The sequence below is a fragment of the Tursiops truncatus genome, unplaced genomic scaffold (assembly GCF_011762595.2).
Source record: "Tursiops truncatus isolate mTurTru1 unplaced genomic scaffold, mTurTru1.mat.Y mat_scaffold_39_arrow_ctg1, whole genome shotgun sequence".
Taxonomy (NCBI): domain Eukaryota; kingdom Metazoa; phylum Chordata; class Mammalia; order Artiodactyla; family Delphinidae; genus Tursiops; species Tursiops truncatus.
In genome coordinates, this window is record NW_022983296.1 from 235,518 (window position 1) to 243,620 (window position 8,103).

Genomic DNA, 8,103 nt, shown 5'->3' on the forward strand with positions numbered 1-8,103 from the left:
AATTCTCAGACATGGAAAAATGCTTATCAAGAATGTTTTACCACACATTTCAGCTATAAATTCATAATTTTGGCTAATAACCTCTTATTTTATAAATAAGTAGAATAAAAATATAGATTTGTTAAGTAATCTTAGAATGATAAATACAAAATTTTGAAACAATAAGTACTTTTGTAAATAGGTTAGCATTAAGAAATATATATAAACAAAGTTATATGTGACAATTATTATGATCCACTTAATTGTGATTGTCAGTAAGATTATCAGTTGCTTTCTCATCAGAAATTTTGCAGGCCAGAAGAGAGTGAAATGATATGCTTAAAGCATGGCAGAAACTACCTACCAACAATTCTATATCTTACAATATTATTCTTCAAAAATGAGGAAAATGAGAGACAGTCTCAGACAAAAGCTGAAGGAGTTCAGTACCATAATACCGATCTTTCAAGAAATGCTAAAGTGAGTACTTCAAGTTCAAATGAAAGGACACCAGTAACTTGAGGCCATATGAAAATATATATGTCTGTGATAAAGGTAAATAAATGGACAAATAGAGAAAACACTATAATTTTGACTTTTGGCTATACTTTTTATTATTCTAGGATATTTTTTAAACCAAAATATTAAAATAATTATAAATTTATTGCTATTGCATGATTGTTTCACCCAAAATTCATATGTTAAAAATACAACCTCCAAATGTGTTGGTATTAGGATGTAGGGCCTTTGGGGGGTGCTTATGTTATGAGGGCAGAGCCACCATGAATATAATGTGTGTGCTTTTATTTTAAAATATGTATTTATTTACTTATTTGGCTACATTCGCTCTTAGTTGCAGCATGTGGGATCTTTGTTGTGACGCACAGGCTTCATATCTAGCTGTGATATGGGGGCTCGGTAGTTGCAGCACACAGGCTCTCTAGTTGTGGCAGACAGGCTGTAGAGCCAGCATACAGGCTCAATAGTTGTGGTGCATGGGCTTAGTTGCCCATTGGCATGTGTGATCTTAGTTCTCTGACCAAAGTTCGAACTCATGTCCCCTGCATTGGAAGATGGATTCTTAACCACTGGCCTATCAGGGAAGTCTCTTGTGTGCTTTTAAAAGAGACCTCAGAGAGCTCTCTAGCCCCTTCCTCCAGGTGATGATATAATGAAAAGTCTATGACTCAGAAAAAGACCTTTACCTAACCACCTTGATCTCACACTTCAGCCTCCAGAACCGTGAGAAATAAACTTCTGTTTATAAGCTACCCAAGCTGTGGCATTTTGTTATAGCATCCCCAAATAACGAATTCGTACATCTACATTAACAGAAAACAATGTATACATATGTGACTTGTGACATTAATAACATGTAATTAATGTGTAATGTAATTGGAGATGTAATAGAGATTTTGCATGTGATTAAAATTATGTTGATATCAGTTTAAGCTAGTTTGATAGGATTTTATATGTAACCTCCATGGTATCCACAAATTGATTATCTATAGAATATACACAGAAGGAAATTAAAAGTAAGTCAAGTCAGTGGACTACCCTGGTGGTCCAGTGGCGAAGACTCCGCGCTGTCAATGCAGAGGGCCTGGGCTCAATCCCTGGTCAGGGAACTAGATCCCACATGCCACAACTAAGAGTTTGCATGCTGCAAAGAAGATCAAAGGTCCCCCAGGCCACAACTAAGACGTGGCACAGCCAAAGAAATTAATTTTGAAAATGAGTACAAAAAGTAAGAACAAAGGACGTCAGTATGTGAGAAAATGTGGGACAGAAAAGCTATATGACATTACAGAAAACAAATTGGCAATTAAATGTCATTCCATATCAGTAATTTATATATATGTATATATATATATATATATATATATATATATATATATATATATATATATATATATATATATATATGTCTTAAACTCATCAGTTAAAAAACAAAGATGTCCCCAGCCTTTTTCTGGCATCTGGGCCTGGAGGGGCTGCTCTGAAGACAGGCGAGCAGCAGGGAGGCCCACGGCAAATCCCAGCCCGATGCGAGCTGTTCGTCATTTTCCCGGGACAGCTCCAGGGTCTTGGTGTCTAGAGAGCTGCTGATGGAGGGCAGGGGCGGCCGCGGAGGTATATGGGACAGGTTGCTCATCAACTCCAAGCGTAATTCCAGAAAGAATTCCACTCTTCAAACAGGTCGGATAGAGAGGAGTCCCCTATTGGACCAGGTACAGAGCTTTCTCCCACAGATGGCTCAGGCAAACAAAAAGCTAAGGAAAGGAATATCAACTGCACCACCTGGTCATTTCAATATTGAAAATATTGACACTCTCGGAAAAGTTATGCAAATGGATATGATCTTGTTTGAGATGAATCAGTCTGATTCAAAAGAAGATGACAGTTCACAAGAGAATTCACAAGACAGTTCAGAGGACAGTTCAGAATTTGAGGATGAAGATGATAGCACCTCTTCTGAACGTGAAGTCACCATCGATACAATTAAGCTTCCTCATTCAGAAGATGGAAAAGGCAAAATAGAGGTTCTGGACCGTCCTGCCAGTGAAAAAAAGAAAACAGGGACATAAACAATCTGAGAAACAGGTGATAGTTCCCGCTAATTCTGTGGAAAAGAATGTGGCTTGCTGGTTATTTTGCATTTCGGATACCTATGGTGTTTGTTTGCAAAAATGAATGTATTTTGCTTCTTGGAGAAACAGAAGCTAGCTTTTAAAGAGTTGGAAGAGATAGCATTTGGGGACTCTTCTAAGAGCAGACTGTTTTTGATCTCATGCTAAAGAGGTTTAGTTTAGAAAGCTTAACTTTATGTATGGTGATGAGTGAATTTGTTGGCATCCTCTTTCATCAGCATAGACTTCAGAAATCTCAAACTTATTTTAAAGTAAAAATACAAGTTACCCATTTGTTTTTGTTTTAAATTGGCCTCTTGGGGCTTCCCTGGTGGTGCAGTGGTTGAGAGTCCGCCTGCCAATGCAGGGGACACGGGTTCATGCTCCGGTCCAGGAGGATCCCATATGCATGGAGCGGCTGGGCCCGTGAGCCATGGCCGCTGAGCCTGCGCATCCGGAGCCTGTGCTCCGCAACGGGAGAGGCCACAGCAGTGAGAGGTCCGCGTACTGAAAAAACAAAACAAAACAAAAACTTAGGTTGGGTTTCTTTTTAGGTTATTATAAAGTCATATTTATTTTTTACCATCAAAATGGGTTCATTGAGGGAGAACTTTTTTTTTTAAACATCTTTATTGGAGTATAGTTTCTTCACAATGTTGTGTTGGTTTCTGGTCTGTAACAGAGTGAATCAGCTATATGTATACATGTGTGCCCATGTCCCCTCTCTCTTGCGTCTCCCTTCCACCCTCCCTATCCCACCCCGAGGAAAAACTTTTTTACAAAGAAAAGAATTATATTTAGATGCCCTCAGACATATCTACTTTAATTAAAAAAAACAAATCCTTTCCAGTTTGAGCTGGAAAACTGGTGCTCTGTGGTTTAATCACTGTCAGTGACTCTGTAGCTTCTCAATGCATGTAAAATTTGCTGGTTGGAAAATTTTGTGGGTTTTTTGGGTTTTTTTCTTTTTCTCATAAAGGAATTTTTTGTTTCAGCTAATAAAATTATTCCTTCCAGTTGCCCACAATTTTGAAACCTATTAATTGTAGAGAATAGGAACACCCCAGGAAAATAGGGCACAGTACATAAAGAGGTAGTAACAGGTTTTCCCTTTCAAAAGGCAAAATGATCCTGCATTGGAGTTGCCTTTCTGCCACATTCTTGATCTTATTTAACTTGTTTGGGACCTCATCTGCCATGGGCCTGGCTTTGCTCAGGATATAGACCTGAGAATTTAAAGGACTGTCTCCAAGTGCATTGAGCTCATGAGACTTTGTTGCCTAATATTTTAGGGGTTTGTTTTAATTATTTTTTCCTACTCCTCTCATTAGCTTATAACATCTTGTAAATACGCTGAAGATAATTCTCCAAGTTCCTTCTGGTATTTTTCATTGGGAATTGGAAATCGGCTGTGCACTCAAAGTATGCAGAAGTGAACAGATCTGGAAACAAGACTTCTCAGCTGCAAAGGGTATACTTTGTAGCACCAAACAGCTGTGATGGATTACTGGTGTGAATATTTAAGGATTGTCTTCTACCAGATAATATTCATGCCCCATTGTGGGAAGAGTTGTATTTGTCTGATTCACTCCTTAGCTTGGTGCATGGTACACAGTAGGCACTGAATGATGTCGATAAATGAATTTACAGGTATATTGAGGATGTACAGGGCATTTTAAGCCATGGTATCCATGCAGATATGAAAGTGTAACTTCACTGGAAATACAAAGCCAAGTAGAAATAGTCTGATGGTCAGTGAAAGAGACTAGTCAGTCTAGAATACATACTAGTGTGTAGAATTATATTTCTCTCCTGCTATGGCCTTCTCATATAATACGCCTAGGTAGTCTATACAGTTAAAGAAGTCAACTAAATTCAGTTCCTCTGGACATTCTTATGACATAGGAGGAAAAGGAAAAACAAAAATTTAATATGTGATAGGGATGTCGTTTTAAGTGTAAAATGGTTGAATTATTTAATATACAGAGTCAGGGGTGGCTGTTTTTAAACCAATTTGGATACTAAGATAAATTATGTAGGTCTTAAAGATTTAAATATAAAGAAATAAAATTATAAGTTTCATACTAAAATATAGGTGAATATTTAATAACATTAAAAAAACAAAGATGGACAAGATAGACATATAAAGGGTCCAACTATATGTTGTCTACAAGAGCCTCACTCAGAAGTAAGGACATTCATATGCTGAAAGTGAAAATATTGGAAGAGATATTGCATGAGAACACTAAGCAAAAAGAGGAGTGGCTTTTCTGCTTCTGCAGTTGAGGATGTGGCCCCTACATTTCAGGGAGTAACCAGAGGCAGGGAGCAGGGGAAGGGGCTGGGGCACCCCTCCCACCCTCTGCACCCTGAGCCAGGGAAGTCAGAGGGACTTGGCCCCCTCCCGAGTTCCATTCTTCCTCCAATGAGAATCGTGCTGATCAATAAGGAACAGGCTATAGAGCTGATTCACTTTGTTATAAAAGCAGAAATTAACACACCAGTGTAAAGCAATAATACTCCAATAAAGATGTTAAAAATAAAAATAAAGACCTGGGGAAAAGAGATGGTCCCCGTGGAGAATGCCTATGTCCTAAGTTCATTTGCTGTCGGATTGGCTTGAGAGAGGGCAGGAGTTACATGATGTGTTCTCTCCCTTCAAATCCATTTTCTTTCTTGATGTACGCACACACCCACACACACAAAACGAGTATAAAGCCCATATATATAGAATGCTAAAGGTTTGGTCTATGAGCTTGAAAAGAGGAAAATAGAACACTTGAGGCCGACTGCAGCAATGTGTTTGTGTCTGTGCATGTGCATTACTAGGTGGAGGGTCCACAGTATCCATCAGATACTTAAGGGAGAACATATCTCCCAAGTGTTCTGGATTTTGTAAATTATCATAGGACAAGAGTCTTCAAGAAAAAGCAGGTAGCTCTCTCACACACCACTCATTAAAGTAACAAATATTTATTGAGAGTCTCCAGGATTCCAGCATGTGGAATTTTCTGGAGATTTAAGAGGTGAAACGTAAAACATAACCACCTTCACCAAGTTTATAGCTCAGTGGAGGCAATAAGAATTAATATCTCACAGTTTTTCTATTTAAGTATGACTCAGGGTTTAAGGTAATTTTTCTGCATCGTGTCCACAGTGTCCCAGGACTGACACCTTCCTCAAGCTCAGCACCTAGAACACAGATCTGATTGAGCTAAACTGGTGATGCACCTGCTTCCCAGCAAGGCTGTGGCCTCTAATGGCTGTCTCCTGCTCCTGTGTCCGTGGCCTGATCAGGATATGGGAGACACTTAGGCTGATTCCTCAGTGTGTTGTGTACTTCCAAGGCCGAAATTTGCTGAGCAGAACATAACTTCTTTACTTTTGTGAACATCTGGCCTCCAAAAGGCAGAAATATTTAGTGACAATGTACTGAGGACATAATTCCTTATTCATTCCCTGACCTCCACTCTCTGTCACAGAGACATGCAAAACCACGGAATCAGGCTTATGGGTCATGACTTGGCTGTGTCAAGAAGTTCTAGGCCATGTGGGAAGACTCCTCTCTCCTCTGAGATTTCTGCTTCAACCAACGGGGAGCAGCTTCCCTTAAGGTCTGAACTGAAACCCTATAAGTTCACATATTGAAGTCCAGACTCTTGTATCTCAGAATGTGACTGCATTTGGGAATAGGGCCTTAGGAGAGATGAAGTTAAAATGGGTCACAAGGGTGAGCCCTAACCCAGAGCTGTGCCCCTATGAGAAGATTAAGACACAGCCATGCACACTCAGCTCATAGAGTTAAGTCCATCTGAGGATGCAGCAAGAATGCAGCCATCTGCTAGCAAGGGAGAGAGGCCTCAGAAGAAACTGAACCTGTAGACACCTTTATCTTGAACTCAAAGCCTCCAGAGCTGTGAGAAAATTAAGCCTCCCAGTCTGCACTATCTTGTTCTGGCAACCCTAGCAAAACCCTAATACAGCTTTATTTCTCCTCTATCTTGCAAATAAAACTTATGAAAATAGCACCAAAAAACAAAGTGTATAAACTATTTGAAAGAAAAACGCAGGGGAGCCACTGCACGGGCTGATGAACTACACATGCGTTGATTCCCCTGGTTTTCTTTGCTTCCAAAGTAAGGGAAAATAGTCAAAATCACCATGGAAGGCTTGAGTAGACACTTTAGAGAAGGCATAGCTCCATGGTGAAACAAACTTGACATGTACTCAGTTGGTAGAAATAGTAAATGCATTTTAATCCTTGGAGGTTTAAAAAATTCAATTTCTTGGCTTTCTAGAGAGGTTGTAATACATGTACATGGTTGAAGGTCCTGAAAATTGCATTACATTGTGCCCTGCACCGCCTCCCCCTCTTTGCCCAGGAGCCCCTGCCCTCCACAGGTAGCCATGCATCTGGTTTCCCACTGCAAACTTCCAGAGTGTCTTTATGTGCATACAAGCAAATATGAATATACATTTCTCCTTGGCACCCTAAAAGACAAATAGTAGAACGCTAGGCACGGTGCTGTTATAGCTTGCTTTTATTCATTTGACAGTATCTTGCAAATTATCCTCTATCAAGACATCGTTTCCTGCACGACAGTGCACTGAATGGATGACGTACTATAATGCACTTTGCCAATCCACGTTGGGATGCACGCTGATATTCAATAATCTGTTTATATTACAAACAATGCAGCAATGCATAATTCTGCTGCTAGCAAATGTGTAAGGTATGTTTCTAAAGGATTTATAAACTGCAGTGTTTTTAACAGAGCATTTGATAACATACTCTGTTGCTGAATCCTTCTGTGGAGACTAGCAATGAGCCTTTCTCTTTCTGTAAACTGCAACTTATCAGATCTATCCCCCCACATATCTTTAAGAATGCTTTCCAGCCTCTTGTACCATTCAGAAACCCTCCATAATCTGCTCAGCACCTCTCTTTATTCTCACACACGTTACAACCTTACCTGGCACAGCCTTAGCTGGCACATACCTGCTGTCTCCACCTTGCTCTCTGCCCATTTAGCAGGATTTAGAAATACTGAAAACCCCTCTTTGATCATCCCCAATTAGACAGCTTCTGTGTGACTCAACTGTTTTATCACTAATTACAAACAATGGTAATTACAATGCTGTTGAGTAACAATAGTAATTTTCAGTTCTGTAGATCTCGGAATTTCTCACTTCACCAGTGTCTACACTAGTGGATCTCAAAACAAATTCTCAAGTCACTGAAATTGTTTCTTGCCACGACAACGCTGTATGGTCATCTAGTCGTCCTTGCAGCAGCAGACGCCAGGTAACAACCAAATGGAGGAAAAACCACCGGGATAGATCTGGATGGCACGGAAGAGAAGATGCGCCTCCACCCGTCCGAACTCATCCCCTCTGGCCCACCACAGGTCCCATTTCTCTCCCCGGGTTGTCTCCTCGTCCACACGCGCGTTCAGAGGCAATTCCGGTACGAGATTCTCACGAGGAGCCTCTG

At 40.1% G+C, this 8,103-nt stretch overlaps 1 pseudogene; it reads left to right on the forward strand.

The window, feature by feature from the left end:
• Positions 1 to 1,934: 1,934 nt before the first annotated feature.
• On the forward strand, positions 1,935 to 7,768 carry LOC141277748 (NOP protein chaperone 1 pseudogene; annotated as a pseudogene).
• The last annotated feature ends 335 nt before the right edge of the window (positions 7,769 to 8,103 follow it).